This window comes from Dreissena polymorpha, chromosome 6 (assembly GCF_020536995.1).
Source record: "Dreissena polymorpha isolate Duluth1 chromosome 6, UMN_Dpol_1.0, whole genome shotgun sequence".
Classification (NCBI taxonomy): domain Eukaryota; kingdom Metazoa; phylum Mollusca; class Bivalvia; order Myida; family Dreissenidae; genus Dreissena; species Dreissena polymorpha.
Genome location: NC_068360.1, coordinates 95049425 through 95066824, shown reverse-complemented (window position 1 = coordinate 95066824; position 17400 = coordinate 95049425). Strand labels below are relative to the sequence as shown.

The window sequence follows — 17400 nt, the reverse complement described above, 5'->3', positions numbered from 1 at the left end:
TTATAATTGTATAAAACTACATCATAATAGGCAAATTCAAACATATATGTACATCATGCCATAAAGCAGTGTATTATTCAAACTGTTAATAATCATATTTTTATATAGTTGAATATCTAAATTATTTTTTTTTGCATAAACGGTTTAGATTGGTTTCAACAAAATGGATAGGTATAGAAGAGCAGTCATTGTCGGTTAATCAAAATGTGTAGGAAAATGTTATATATTTGATATATTTTCCAATTCTTGATATCAACTGTATGGTTATTTATCATGTGGAATGCATTCTGATTAGTTTTTTCGATGTTTTTTTTATAACAATGTTTACATTCAATGATAAATAAAACATGACATGAAACACAATCAACATCATAGTGTAAAATATATAAACACAGTTGCACTTTTATTGCAATTTTAACATATGCTAAAATTATTGTCTTGTGTACATCTTCGTCGGTTACAATTATCAGATAAATGTATCTGAATACTGTTTTGTGACACTGAACATCTTACAAGACTGTAATGTATATGGTAAGGTCGTTTATAGGCAAACATAGGCTGACATGAAACAGTGAATGATAATACTGTATAGGTATTTCACTGAGTAACACATAAAATACTATCCCGTGTCTTAATATTTGTATTTAAAAATTATTTTTTAATAACATGTATTGCATCATCTGTAGTGTTACATTATTTAGATACCTTTATACGGACTGATTCAATACATGATCAACATATAAAAAAAGCTTAGTATGTTTGAACTAAATATCCGTGTATGAGGTGTTCGGGAGGGATGACGTATTTATTTTTAATTTATGGTCATATAATTTGATACACGATATAAATTTGTAACAACTGTGCCAAGTTCATGTTTTGATAAAGATTTAAAAGGGTAGAAACAATGAAACTTATTTAAAGTATCACTTTAAGTTTTTAAATCTTCAAAAGAGCATGTCCATATGATAATTTCCAAGCCCAATATATGGTTAGATAGACTGGCAGTTAAGAACATCTTCCTCTAAGTATCCAATTAACAGAAAAGCTTGTACACATAGCATTAATTAAAACAGGTATTTTAAAGATCAACGTACAGTAATCTGCTAGCATAATCAACATGGAATTATTGTATTATAGAAAATATGTACAGGTTTATATTCCCTCACTTTATGGAATATTAGTGTATTAATAATTTACGTCTAGAGATACAACGTAGCAGTCGTTTTTCGATTATATATTCTGTATCGTGTTAATAACGTGTGTGGGGTGTTTGATATACGAATGCCGCATCAATGGATTTAAGAAATAGGCTAAGTGTTTCGAGATATTTTCCATGCAATTGAGAAAAAACAAAAAATATACTGCTCTCACACCTACATATGAAATATCATCTTGAAATGGTCTGAAACTTTTTATGAACCAATATCACATAGTCGATAGAATGAAAACCCAATTCATGGTTAAAACATTCTTTATTTAAGTGATCGTATAGTTCGCATTGTAAAATATCTATGAGCCGAGCACCTCCGTCCAGTCGTGACGGCTAACCAAACTCGACTCTCTCTAATACAAAATCTTGAAGTATTCATACAAAACATTTGTCACTATCAACTTTCATTAATTAAGTTGATAGAGAACTCCTTATACACTATTAAGCAAATCAGTCTTTATCAATACCCCATTAATTTCTGAATATTGGTCTTTTTCAACATGTAGGAAATATACACTTTAAACAAGCGAACGTATTTCAATAGGGTGTACTATGTTATATACCTCCCCTAACAAGATAATTAATTTAAATATGTTATTTCAATTAATTAATATAATTGCTTACTAACAGTATTTCTTGTAAATCAACTAATTTACAAAAACATCAACAGTTTCACTTTAAAAGAAACACTGCAAACATAATAAACAAACAAACTACAAACATATATATGTATCAAATAGTTCAAAACAAAACACACTATACGAATTACGAAAAAACAACACATCATTGATACTTTGGTTTCAAAACAGAACCAAATACATTGTAATAAAGTCAATAAAAGAAAATGTAAAACATGTATTTTTAAATGTCACAAGTGAACACGGATGACCCCAAACATCTTGTCATCATGACAGTTCATCGATGTCATATTGGAACTTGAGTGTCCACCATCGTGTGTCGTCTTTCATCCACCTCGGTGTAATCCGACGAATCATTAACGGTTTTATCCATTAATATAACGTTTTGAAGCCTGGTGCAATCCAAAATCTTATTAACTGTTACATGCAGATTGTTTTACATGTATGCACATTAATGTAACATCTGGAAGAAAATGAACTTCTTTATTGATAAAACATCTTCATCAACTATTATTTTGAGAAAAAATAGCTGGACTTAATTTTTAAAATCTATGTGTACAGTTTCACCAACTGCTACTTTAAGAATAGACAGATGGACTTTTGTACAATGCAATAAAACAAACAACAATAATCTTCACCTATCTAACATCTTGAGGATGATAAACAGGACTTCAAATATAAAGAGTCAATTTACAATATCTAAATTCTTGTATACAAACATATACAATTGTTCTTCATTTCCTAAACCATGATACTTTGGGCGTTGAAGGAGAACGACCTTTTTCAATGACAACATTGGCATCCGCCTCTTGGGGCGAGACCACATCATTTTGGTTTCGAACATTTGTAGTTGTTCTTGGCCGTATTTCATTTCTTGTCAACGGAATGGATTCATTACCACTCAATATGTTAGGAAGCTCTATTGTTATTTCCCTACCTCCATGCTCATTTGTAGTTCTGTCTGGCATAATGTATGCGCACAATTTATTTAACAACAAAGAAAGTATCACCATAAATCCGATAATCAGACCAGACATTAAAATAATCTCTGTAATTCGGCTTGAATGTTGTGTACCGTATGTTCGAATTTGACCTTAATTTATGGATCTAGTGTATGAAATAGCTCATTGGTATTTCTTTTAAGGACGTTAAATTAGATGGTAATCCCCTGGACATTATGTTTGGAAATTCATTATGAAACTCATCCCAAATGTGGAATTGGGACACATTAGTTAACTTCAGTAAACCAGAATATATGTCTCTATTTTTGTATGAAGTAGTCTTTTCATAAAAATCAGGTAAATCAAAGTATTTTGAGCTTGCTCTACAAGAATAATTCAAGCGCACAATTCCAACTGGTGGAACTATCTCAATTTCATTCTGAGACTCCCTTTCTCTACACACAATAACTAATTTTAATCTCTCATCTGTCACTATGACCCATACTGAAGAAATGTACTGAACTACCGGTAACCCTTGATTTTGAGAAACAACTTTCGTACAACTTTCTTTCATTCTATCTTGCTCATTAACAAACATAGACACGACGCAATGTTTATTCCAAATTGTTTTGTACCGGGCTCTTGTTATTAAACACTGTTTAATTTCCTGATTAGCACACAATTTATATTCATGTTCTGATAACAACAAATATTGTGTCCTATCTTGGCTTATCATAATTGCTTCTGACTCTAATCGAAAATTAGCAGTAAACAGTGAACCTTTAGTTTTGCTTTCCACATCCATTAACATAGCACGTAAGTTTTGTGGAAAAATAGTATTCATGGACAGATGATGCTTTGACAAACTATTAAGTTCGATTTATAAGTTTTCTAAATAAATTGAAGCATCGGTACACATCATCTTAATTTCATCAACAAGTAACTGAAATTGTAAAAATGAATGTAAAAACTGTTCTTATCGATAAAATCGTTGTTCGAATTGCTGTGACAATTCACCTATTTTCTTATCTAGCTCCATGATATATTTGACCAAATGCATTATATTTCTCCTATTTTGTGCAACTTCAGGTCTTTGCTACACTTCTGTTTCTCCTTAAAAACAACAAACTCATGTTTGCAATACCAGACGAGACGTTTAGAATAACCCAAAATTCCGCAAATCTTCCCGTATGAACCTTGAAACGCGAGAAGCGTTTTCAAATTAATTTGAACCTCCGAGACCGTCATCCAGAAATACAACTATTTTGTGACCCATCGACCTCCATTTTGTTACAAGAACTCTCAAAATCTTAGTAAAAATGAAACCCGCTGTAGAGATCCCAAATGGTAACACGTTGTAAACATAATACCCTTTTCCGTTTTCGGTTTCCCAGCAAAAACCTAAAATTGTCTATGTTCTGGAAAAATCATTATATGATGATAAGCGGATCTAATATCAAATGAAAATAAATAGTCTCCTTTACAAAAGATGTGTTTAGCAACTGATTGATCCTCGAAACAGACCTTGTATTTAAATAATTCTGGATTTATATAACGACAATCTAAAACAAGTCTCGGTTTTCCGCTTTTTCCATAAGCCACAGTCAAAGGATTAACAACGACTGGAGGTTTGTTCACTTGAGAAATACAGCCCTTAGCCAATAAACTTTCAATTTCGCTCGACACAAATGAACAATTATCATTAGCAGATTTGTTATTTGTTAAAATAACAGACCGTAGTACATTTATAAAAGGCAACTTGTATCCATTATTCACAACATCTAATATGTACTCGCTTGCATTTGCGTTTTTCCAATACTCGTAACAAGTATAACGCCTACCTACAGGCGTTTTTACTGATATTTTGCAATCGAATTCTACTTTTTTCTCAACCACACTACAATTAACATGGTTACTTATCTTGTTATCTTTCGAAACAACGGCTCCACCGTCTGGGACTACAGCCTTGCACTCTGCTCGCCAATGTCCTGTACGCCCACACCGGAAACACGTCCCGGGCCGTCTAGTCTGCGAAGCTGCCGTTGACTGATTCGATGCCGATGCTACATTGCCATCGCCTTTGACCGGAAGAACGTATGGAGAGAAACGACGCGATGCTCTTGGCGCAACTTCCGGTCTGCCTTCTGCTGATCTCTGTAGATTTTCTTTTCGTCATCGGAGTCCTCTGCTAATGGATGTGCATCATACTCATGCACTACTCTCCATCTGCTATCTGATGAGTCTGCTAATCTTATGAGCTTCTGTCTATGCAATAGAATGCAATAGAATGTCCGTACCTTCTGCAATCTTCTTATTCGCGGCTACCACAGACTCGGTGGGCTGCAACCTGACGGATTCTTGCAAAAATCCTTCTGCCTCTCCTAATTTGTTCAAAACTTGGTTGTTGATCTTGTACTGCTCCTCGTTACCCTTCTTACGAAACGTGTAATTCTTGTTCCTGGACAAAATTTCTTAAATAGAATTTAACTGGGCTTGCGACAACTGTTGATTTTCGCTCATTCGTCTTTCCAAACTCTCAAATTTCCTTGAAATAATGTCCTCCAAATGAGAATGAATGTCATTCTCTTGACTCGCCATGGCTGCACGACCACGCGTAAAACGAACTGTGTATTAAGAGAAGACAATAAAACCTGTCCGCACTGACTGAAGACGCCTGGTAGAATGAACTCTACACAACATAATAATACGTTTGAGATCCTCGTGCAAGACTGACCAATCATTTTATTTCTGTAAAACAGTCTCGTTTCGCGTAAGACAAATATTTCACGCTATACTATCGAAACGCGTGAAATAAAAATTCTAGTTAGATTTAAAATGGACAATCCAATTTCTAAATTATGCATTATTTTCTGCTGATTACTAGCTATTATTTCAACATTACGATTGATATTTTCTATGTCACCTTCAGATACGGTTCCAAAAAGAAAACTCATAGCTTGCCCTATGATAGGAATTAAGGAACGCCTATGTCTAGATTCTCTCAATATTTTAACCGAACGATAATCGATTAAGTTATCATGTATGCTTTTGAATGTGTCATTGACCATGTTGAATTCTATTTAAGCTTTTCATTGTTTCCCAATATCCTGTTAAATTAGACCGTTGATAAAATGAAAGTTCACTTTGCATTATACCGTTTATGAAAGTAATATCCTTTTCACTTTATCACTAAATGATAGATAAGGCTTTAATTCATGCACAAAAACAACTAGCCATCGTCCATTATTTACATAAACTTCATTAGTCTTATCATACACAACATTTTCTCTTATCAAAAATCCATTAGAACTACTAATGAACATGAGGAAAAAAACAAAACACAACGCTTCCACACAATTCGCCATATTGTTTTATACTCTTTCTCTGCAAGTTTTTCTGTTCTCTGTAAAATCCCCGTTTTACTGGAACAAAATAATGATCAGCATAAGACCACGTTCAAAACATCAGCATATAAATATATACAATAAACAATGAGGTCTACTAGAGTTGCGACACCTTAAGGGTTTCGCGGGATGGAATGAGTGGGAACTAAAAAAATGTGGGTTCGAAAATATTGGGTAAGAAAATGCGGGAACACACATTTTTGGTACTAAACAAATGTGGGTACGAAAACTTTGGTTACGAAAAAAAATGTGGGTACGAAAATTGTGGGTACAATGGGTCAATGTTAAGGTTTTAGCATGGCGGACGCCAGAAGGCGAAAAGACATGACACATACGATGAGCTGGCTATGAGAATACCTCAGGTATTCTCCGAAAACAGCCGAGCTCATATGCATAAGTCAGTGAGTAATACTCATTAAAAGCTAGGCACGGCGTATAAAATCAGAACCACTGGGCCGAATCTGCTGAAACTTGGCCGCATTATAGATTATGGTCCAAACAAGCTACAGAATGTGCGCTTTTGGACCTGACAGCGTAAAACATTAACCAATAATGAACAGCACAAAATGGGTCATTTTGAACAAAAAAATGTAAACTTTAAGTGGCATTTAATGACTTTTAGACATCAGAAAGTTTCAAATTTTTGATATTCTGCACACTTCGACTTGTTTTTTTTTTTTAATTTAGAAACAGTTATGCTTGGGATGTCTATAAACCCTGTTATTGAATGTCAAATTTGGCAAAAAATTACAATACAATCCCAAAAATGGTTAAGCAGCAATTCCCCTTTAACATTATTCCTTATATTTAATTGAATTCTTTAAATAGATAACTGTGTATATTTAATCATAATGGGCTCTGTATATCACACATGATAGGCCACTGCTGGGGCTTGAACCCAGAACTCATCTCACATTGTAAGATGCGTTTTTCAATTAAACTACAATGACTGTATCGTGTGAAGTGGAGCCAACATACACCCACATAAGTGAAAAAATCATTCCGTCCATATATTTGTCGTGGGTGTTTTCTGACACATGTTGCATAACTGTTTGCAACAAAAGATGTATACATAGATACATAAATGGGGGAAAAAAACGTCTTTTTTAATTTTTGTTTCACATATAAACATTTCCTAGCAATGATTAATAATTATATCATGTTGAAATCATTTATAGACCAAATATTACTGAAACTGCAAAAAAGTATAAGATGGATAGATATAATGTATCATTCTATCTAGTACAATGAACAAATGTTCTTCCGATGCCATTTTCACTAAGGTATTGGTATTGAATCCTGATGTACTACTAAAAATGTATGTCGGTTAGCAATAATAATTCAACAAATCCTCATATTCAAGCTGGGTCATCACTAAGTGGAATTATTTGTGGACATATAACAGAAAAATGCATTTCATGCCTCTATATTGCTTTAACAGGAATCCCAGCTTTTTGTATGAACAAAATTCCCTGATTTTTCCCTGATGGAAAATAAAACTTCCAGGATCATGATTTTGACCTATTTCTTGTTTTAGACACCCTGAATAAATAGCAGTTGCAGACATAACTAAGCTACACGTATACTACAAAGTCACGATAGATATGCAGAGGAAATGATTTGCTGTTTAAATTGTATGGACTTCTCGACACAAGTCGGGAAAGTCTGACCAAACAAAATTCCCTGATTTTTCCCTGATTTCACAAACTTTCCAAATTCCCTGACTGGAAAAAAAGAGTCTTTTTCCAGTTTTCCCTGATTTCCAGGTTGGCTGGGAACCATGTTTAACTTTGATAAAATGTTCTTTAGATGCCATGTGTATTAATGTATATGTCTTTTTTTCTGAGATATTAATGAAAATGCCTGTGGGTATGTGGCGAATACTAGTATTAAAAAAATCTGCAACTTGATATATGGTGTTAACACGGTAAAATTGTATGAGCCCAAATTATAATAGATGAATGCGTATTATGCTTCTATGCTTATACTATGAGGACATGTTCATACAATGCCATTTTTATTAATATAGATGCCAATTTTAATGAAACAGACTTGAAAATGTGTGTTGCCAGATACCAAGTAAGAAAAAAATCAGCATTTTTATGTAGGGCTTTCACACAGTAAAATTGTTTGTGCCCAAATAATCATAGATGAATGCATATTAGGCTTCAATGTTGCTTATACTTTGACTACTGGTTCATACGATGCCATTTTTATAAATATCTATGCCAAATTTAATGAAATAGACTTGAAAATGTGTGTCGCCAGGTACCAAGTAAGAACAAAATCAGCATTTTTATGTAGGGTCTTCATACGGTAAAATTATTTGTGCCCAAATAATAATAGATGAATGTATATTAGGCTTCAATGTTGCTTATATACTATGACGACATGTTCATACGATGCCATTTTTGTTAATATATATGCCAAATGTAATGAAATAGACTTGAAAATGTGTGTCGCAAGATACCACGTAAGAAAAAAATCCGCATTTTTATGTAGGGTCTTCACACTGTAAAACAGTTTTATACGTGGACATAGCATTTTCATGGAGCCCGTAAAGAAAGGGAGTTAATTGTGTAATTTGTGCTGATCAGAAACTTATAACAGTCGTCTCCCTTGAAATATTTGCACTTTATGAGACACCACAAACCATGGCGTCTCATCAGGATCCAAACTGTATTCTAAATCGTCACACTAAGCCCTCATAAGTTATTCATTGTATATGCACTATATAAAACAACCATATAATATATCTAATATATCCAGACACACGTATTATACCCAAATATTAGAAATACACAATTTTATAACAGTAAAAAACAATGGTATTTCACAAACAATTGCAGTCGTTAATAAATGCAGAAAAGCATCATCTACACGTTTCATACGGTATTCAGTTTATATGCAAACGCATTTAAATATATTTACCTCGATACTCGACCAAGCTGTTGAAAAATTATATTAATTAGAACGAGAACAAGTAAGATTAATGTGTTGTTTTCACATTTCTTTAAATGGCTGCCAATACCGCATGTAATAAAACAATCGAAGCGCATGCGCATAATATATGTTACACTCCACTAAACTAGTTGCAGCAAAGACATTCACAGGCGTTCATGTCACTTATATTCATGATATTTCCATATGCGAGTGTGATTGTAAACACAAGTTTCTGAAAACAGTGCGAAAAGGGGCATTACGCAAAGCCAATAAATCTGCGCAGATTTTTGTCAATATTGACAATAAACTGCATGTTTTCTTACCGTTAGTAATCCGACAGTCCGTTGGTCACATTGTGCATTAGTCCGTTTAAGTTATTATTGCCTTACACTTTTCAATATAAATTTATGAACTTTAAACAAAATAAGTAACTAACTAAGTAACTATTTAACTGACTAACACGCGCGTTTTTTTCCCAATATCCGAGACATTTTACTTTCGCACCTTGCCCTCAATGTCTGGCTTTTAAAGTTTACCGCCTTTTTGCGAATACAATGACGTTTACATATGAATTGCCCAATGAAAATTTCGGCGGGATGACGTCAGGCGCCAAAACTGGCGCGTGGTTTTTCCCGGTATAGACCCAGTGTGTCAACGCTGTAAATGCATTGTGAGAAACGGACTATTTCCAGCATGGCGCCCGTAAAGATTATGAACACGGAAGTAAAAATAGTAATAAATTATTATCAAAAACAGGCCTCATCAAACCGGGTCAGCCATGATATATTCTTGGATGCAGTTTGTGCTTCAAAAGGAGCTACTTTTCATGCCAGCCTATCGATGTAATATTCACTAAACACGTTGCAATGACTGTTATCTTCGAAATAATAAATAAATATTTACAATGTAATACCTGCATTAAAACGACTTCTTTTACATGCCGGCTACTATTCCCAAGTACATCAAGTTAAATGTCACAAATGCTTTTGTTTTACCGCATAGTTGCTGCCCATATAACTGGCTACTCAATTTTTTTGGAAAACACTGAATTATGCGTGACAAACACAACATTAAAATACATTAATATCCAAAGATTCAAATAATTTCCCACGAGATAAGTCAAAAATTGCATAATCAATTGAATGAAAAATTAAAGTAAAAAAGCCAGATTTTACATAAATTTCAGGTTAATAAACACAAGGTTAAGGTAGTTGGTGAGATATAATCATTATACAGTTAGTAAGGCTTCATTGGTCATTGTTGGCACAGTACTTACATGCACCTCAGGTACTCTTAAGTATACTTACATGTACCCTGGGTACGATAAATATACTAAAACGTAACTGAGAATTTTAATGCTAAATCAGTTGTTGTCGGCTAATTTGTAAAAATTAATTATGTTCACATTTAGGTCAATTTTCCTTTTAACAGCCTTTATATTATAGACATGCATACTTAACTAGAAATGGTGCGGCAGAGGCCGACGCGTATCCCCACGCCGCATGTTTGACCCAGGGGCACCCCAGGGTTGGTAATGTGGCCATGCATAGTTGAGATTGACCGTATTGTCATAAGAGAAGTTCATTATCAATTAGAAGTGAACTGGTGTAGAATTGAAGAAATTATAGTAAAAGGCAATTTTGGATGGGCGTGGCCTATGTGGGCGGGTTGCCCCAGGGTTGGTAATGGGGCCATACATAGTTGAGATTGATCGTATTGTCATAAGAGAGGTTCAGTATCAATTTGAAGTAAATCGGTGTAGAAATGAAGAAATTATAGTAAAAGGCAATTTTTGGTGGGTGTGGCCTATGTGGGCGGGGCGCTCCAGGGTTGATAATGGGGCCGAGGTTCCGTATCAATTTGAAGTGAATCGTTGTAGAAATGAAGAAATTATAGTAAAAGGCATTTTTGGGTTGGCGTGGCCTATGTGGGTGGGGTTCCCCAGGGTTGGTAATGGGGCCCATGCATATCTGAGGTTGATAGTTTTGTCATAAGAAAGGTTCAGTATCAATTTGAAGTGAATCGGTGTAGAAATTAAGAAATTATAGTAAAACTGCAATTTTTAGTGGGAGTGGCCTATGTGGGCGGGGCCCCCAGGGTTGGTAATGGGGCCATGCATAGTTGAGATTTACCGTATTGTCATAAGAGAGGTTTGGTATCAATTTGAAGACAATCAGTGTAGAAATGAAGAAATTATAGTAAAATAACCTAAAAAATGAGTAAAAATCTCTGACCCGGCCCGGGCCCAACCACATAACTTTTGACCCAGGGGTCAGATCAAAATTCCAAATAGTGCAGGGTCGCACATATGCTCATAGCTACCATGTGTGTAAGTTTCAAGGTTCTAGTGCATATAGTGTAGGAGGAGATAGTGGCCAGGCCAGGACGGACGGACGGCGGAGATACCCACAATATGATCAATATCCCCACGCTTTTCAAAAAGTGTGGGGATAAAAAGCAACATGATGCAGAAATTTTAAAATAGAAGTTTGTTTAAGGTAAACAATATCGTTTAACGGTAATCAGTAGCGTATCGGATTTTGGGAGGATATACAACTCAGGTACAGTCTAATATCACCGGGTACGTTTAAGTATATACTCCGTACCCGGGGTACATGTAAGTATACTACCCAGGGTACATGTAAGTAGTACCCGAGCCAACAATGACCAATCGAGCCTTAGTAAGTGAGTGATGGTGTATGAGATATACACCCTCAGTAATTTCATACCATACAAGACTGAGCTTTGCTGTTTGATCAGTTTCATCTTTTCTTTAATATCACGGGTTAGAGAAAAAAAACTCTATCATGATAAAAAACAATGTAAATAGAGGGACAAATGCTTACTTCCCATTCATTGTAGATTTAATGATTAATTTGTCCAGTGTGAGTCTTTGCATATAGTATACTGTTAATTTGTTTAACAGTTTAAACACAAGAGTTGTCGTTAAATTAGGACCTCTGTCACACAATATCATAATAAAAAAAATGATAATAATTATAGGCATATGAAATGGCCGTAAATAACTTTAAATAAAAAATAATTACGATTTCTTTAAACTGAATTTTTTTTATAATAGACTTGTTTTTTTACCTCAATTATTCAGCATTATAGATATAGAGAATATTATGTGAGTTTTGGATCAAGTTTATCATGCGAGGCTTAGAACCGATGAAGCGCGAGGCTTGCCGCTAACATGGTTCGTGCCGAGCATGATAAACTTGATCTTTATCCAGTTTATCCACATAATTTTCTATTTATCCTTTTTTGTGGTCATTTATCGTTCAAAAAAAGTATAAATACTTTAAAATTCAAAGAAACAGCGCTGGTTTTTCTAAGTTGACTTCAAAGTGTTTGTTTACTTCAACGTCATCATTTGCTATGACGTCACATTTAAACATATAGTGTTCTTAAGATAGAGGTCGGAAAAAATAGCGATAGTATTAAGGTAAAGTTTATACGATCGTTGTTATACTATCGATTTTCAGCTGGTAATAGGATAAAAAAAATGTACCCATGGGGGTAAATACCCCCACTTTTCAAAGCATAGGGGTAAATGGTCAAATTTCGCCTTGGTTGAAGGGTAATTTGCTAAAAGTAAAACCAGAATATAGCCGGGGTACAGACACTCTACTTTAATAACAATTAACCACTAACTATGTGTATTCCTTCATATTAGTAGGTTTCTTAATTTCTTGTTATTTTAACTTGTTGGCAGATTACATTTAAGATCTTCGTCGTTATTATCCACCACCGTGGCCAACGGAGAACTTTTTTGCCAACTTTCAACAGTTGTTTTATTAGCATTTTAGTGGTTCCTTTTTGATTTTAAAACAGAGGAATTTAAATCATTCAGTATTGGCAGTACAATTTTATTACTCGATACAATTTTTGCCATACACAAAGAATCAATTGTACTTTGAGAAGTAATTTGTGTTGGCTTGGAAGAAGCCATGCTGACCACTTCATGTAATTTAATAAACACATAAGCGCTTGACTGTCTGTTAAAAAATCAATACTAAATTTACCATGCATCTAGATGCTACAGAGTATACATACCGACTGGCTAACTATTTCTACAACCAGCTCTAATTTTTACGATAACCAGTCTCATTTTTTGGCTAAAGACAATCAGCTGTTTATATTTTTTGTTTATGATATACGCATCAGTGCCCCAGATAAGCTGTGTATCTGCGTCTTTCACCCTATTAAAATGTCTAAAAACGCAAAGAAATTCAATAACATGCCTATTGAAAACGCAACCATTTTGATTTGTGCGCAAATTCGTCAAATTCAATGCGTACAACACAATAGCTTCAATCGAAAATACTAAATGCTCATTTTCGGTATTTTCTCTTTGAAATTATTATCGTCACGCGTATTTATTAAGCAAGCGCCTGGATGACGGACCATGAAAACAGTCAAGCTTTATTCAAACTCTCTGCGTTCTAGATTTCATAGTTAAATAAAGTGTGATCAAATTGTTTTCCTCGACATACATGCGTTTTCAATCTGACTTTATCCGTCGCTCATTGTGCATGTATTTATAAAGTGCCCGTACTTTCAGTTTCTATAACGATGCAAAATAAAAATGTCTAAGAGAGGTCGAAAGACTTCCGCTATTGTTGAGAAAAAAATATCAGTCGATCGCAAACTGTTTCGAACCAAGAAAGCAAGAGCCAAATGATCATTCGTGTTATCGAATTTTTGTTTGTTTTAAGTTTATATTAAGGACAGTTTCAATGATTAAAGATGTTATGAAACATCAGTTTATTAAAGTTAATTATGATAGTTTAAAGTTTTATTGAATCAGTACAAGTGAGCATCTTCCACAGAAGTAAAACATTAATGATATAAAGGTATGCATTTTTATAAATTATTTCACCCTTACCTATTTCAAGAAGGAAATCACCCTATTTTTCAAATCAATGGGTGAAAACCCTATTTCTCAAATAATTATCTGGGGCACTGCGCAGAGAATTTACAGCATTAGCGTAAGTCCAGATTGGCTTGCTTAAATGTACGCACGGAAATGATAAATTGAGCGTATCTTGATATTTCGAATGCGTATATTACGCTGATACGCAGCTTATCTAGAACGCTGATTATTATTAAATAAATAAATAGTGAAAGCTGTTTTTGCAAAAATTAGAGGAATTTGCAACGCAAATGGTCAGTATTTTAATTACCGGTAGAGGAATTTGCAATGCAAATGGTCAGTATTTTAAAAAGTGTGCAACTCATTTTTTCACATTTTTCGACAGTTAGCGACTTTTTTTTCACAAATTTGAATAGTTTGAGACTCATATTTTCACAAATTTGAACAATGCTCAATTAATTATTTTCACTATTTCCAACAGTCACAAGTCATTTGTTCACAATTTTGAACAGTGTGCAACTTACAGGGGACAAAAATATTTCTAAACTGCACTCGTCCTGCAGGACGAGTGCATTTAAATGTGCACTCGTCCTGCAAACACATATGCACTCGTCCTTGAATATGTGTGAAATAAAGTTTGCAAAGGGCTAATATGACTAATAAAATTTACTATATCACTGCTAAAATGCTGCTTACTCAGTTATTCATGCCAGCTGATCAAAAAAGAAATGTTGAGCAGTGAAATAAGTTATTTATGAGGAACACAAAATAAATAAATGAAGACTGCTGTTTTACTTTTTTCTAATGCTTGCGTGCTTTCCTGTTTGGGATGTTTGAACACCAAACTCCCCCCCATCCCTTTAAAGAACGCTCAAATGTCAGACATTTTTTGGACGAAATTCAGACTAGTTATAAACTGTACTTTGCAGTTAAATAATTCTTTAAAAATCAATACTTACAGTGAATGCAGTCGGATGTTTCCCTGTCAACATTGACACCAATATTTACTCGCGACTTAGTCTCGCATAACAATGCGCACCTGTTGTATGAAATTTACAATTACAATTTCCAGTTCATTCTCGTTCTACTTTCGGAATAGATATGCTTTAAGAAAATGATTTTATTTAATTATTTACGGGTCTTAAAAAACATATTTTAACATCAGCTTTTTCTCTCGTCCTGTAGGACGAGCGCTTTAGGGAAATTCACTTGTCCTTTAAAGATTTCACTCGTCAATATGAGCAGACGAGTGGAATTTTTGTCCCCTTACTTATTTTTCCATAATTGTCTAGATTGCGAGGCTCATTTTTTACAACCTTCAACATTGTACGACTCATATTTCACAATTTTCAACATTGTGAGACACTTTTTTTACATTTTTCTAATGTTTGCGACTGATATTTTAAGTATTTTAAACAATGCGCGACTCATTTTTTCACATTGTTGAATAGTCACCACCCATTTTTCTTACTTTTACATGCAAGACTCATTTTTCCACAATATGAACAGTGTGCGACTAATGTTTTCAAAAAATGAGGCGGCAGATGTTGCTGCACAAAGATAAAAAAGCCAACTGCCATAAATTTTATCCAAAAAAGAGCAACATGGCTTATTGGAGCTAATCAACCCTTTCTACATGTACTTTCAACAAGCACACAGACCAATGACAGTAGGACTACTGGCACTGACCGTTGGTTCATCAGCATGAAAAATGGGTGTCAAAAATAGCACAAATAATGTAAAATGTGTAATATGCATGTATAACGATGAAACTTACCAACCACTCGACCAGGAAACATCTGTTGCAGACTATGTGGGAACTGGGATTCGGGATGCTCTCCCACTGGTATCATATGCAGATCAGTGGTCACAAGAACGTACACAACATCATTAATGTCAGCAATATATATCTCCAACTTCAAACACACAGCTTGCAAAATCGCTGAATATTGCACAAAAGCAGCTTCGTTACAAACTTCCAGCAGCTCGAAATCCACAAGCAGTCTCGTTCCCCACCCACTTTGACTTCGTAGCGAAGGCATGTTTTTTTTGGGAAACCGTTAACATCTCACAACTAAACGTATACTACGGAGATTGACAAGTTGAAAAATAAATTACTGTAATCACTTCCAATTTGCGCACTAAGTTAAACTCCAGTTCCAGTTTGTCTTTATTGTTGAAATGTTACTCTACACATTCGCTTTGAAAATAGAGGTTGGCGTGTTGTTGGAAGTACATGTACATGTCGAATGTGTTATTGTAAAAACTATTGGTATTGTGTTTTTAGTGCAGACATTGTATTTAAGTTTCGATTTCTAGCATAAATTTATATATTTTGTTAAATAATTTGCGTTTGAATGTGATTGTTTGTTGCTTACTTGCGAACTATTTTTTATGTGTAAATATGCATAGACGCTAGTGGATATGTAATCAGGTTACCATATTTACAACAATAAAATTTAACGGCTGTTTGTTTTTGTTTGTTTTGTTAATATTTTCTAAAACGTATGTTAAACGAGAGATGAAATTATTAATTAATTTGGGAATAAAATCGCAATATGTATTATTTAAAATCAAATTTTAAGTGTCTAGCGCGTGAATTGTCTCTTGGGGGTGAATTGTGTTTGGGTTGCTATTAACGCTATTAACGCTTCCAGCGAGTACTCATTTTATAGCGATTGCGCAATAAAAAACACCACTTTTTCGTAAATTTATCAAAAACTGGACTTTTCCCAGATATGACGAATACGCCAAAAGGTAGATCGCATTCTGGTCCATATACATGTCAAATTTCAGCACAAGTGTTGGGCCAGTTTTCAAGACTCCCAAATCGCGGCTATAACCAGGAGCTTAACGAATTTTAGTCGCCATTATCATTCGTTCAATTGAACGTCATCAAATGATGACGTCAATATAGCACTCATTCCATACAAATCTGATCATTATAGGGTCATTTAATCTATAGCCTAGGTAGAAAGTAATTTATTATTTTTTTATTTAAAAACAGTAAGTAGGATTTCTATATACGTATTCTCATATTTTGACCAAGGCAATTATTTTTTAGTTTTAAAGCGCAAAATAGACGGATTTCTACCTTGTAACCACCAGATACATTGTATATTCTAATTGGCATAGATAAAATTAAATCTATAGCCTAGTTACAAAGTAATATATTATTGTTCAAACGGTACCGCTTTTAAACTGAAAGTAGGATTTGTAGACATTTACGTCTATTTCTACAAACGCGATTATTTTTAAGTTTTAAAGCGCAAAAAAGACGGATTTCTACCTTGTAATCACCAGATATATTCTAAATGGCAAAGATAAAGATATGTTTCTTATTTATACTTAAATTTACTATGCCATGCAGTTAATTTTAAGGTGT

The 17400-nt window shown here is 34.2% G+C and overlaps 2 protein-coding genes and 1 long non-coding RNA gene across 42 annotated transcripts in view; 2 read left to right on the top strand and 1 right to left on the bottom strand.

The window, feature by feature from the left end:
- LOC127834861 (uncharacterized) overlaps nt 1-17400 on the top strand; it is a 296874-nt gene that overhangs the window by 90492 nt on the left and 188982 nt on the right. The window lies entirely within an intron of this gene.
- LOC127834857 (uncharacterized) overlaps nt 1-17400 on the bottom strand; it is a 231979-nt gene that overhangs the window by 51637 nt on the left and 162942 nt on the right. The window lies entirely within an intron of this gene.
- On the top strand, nt 9822-16486 carry LOC127834877 (uncharacterized). Its single transcript, XR_008028268.1, has 2 exons — nt 9822-9978; nt 15824-16486. It is a non-coding gene; the product is annotated as an uncharacterized LOC127834877 (long non-coding RNA).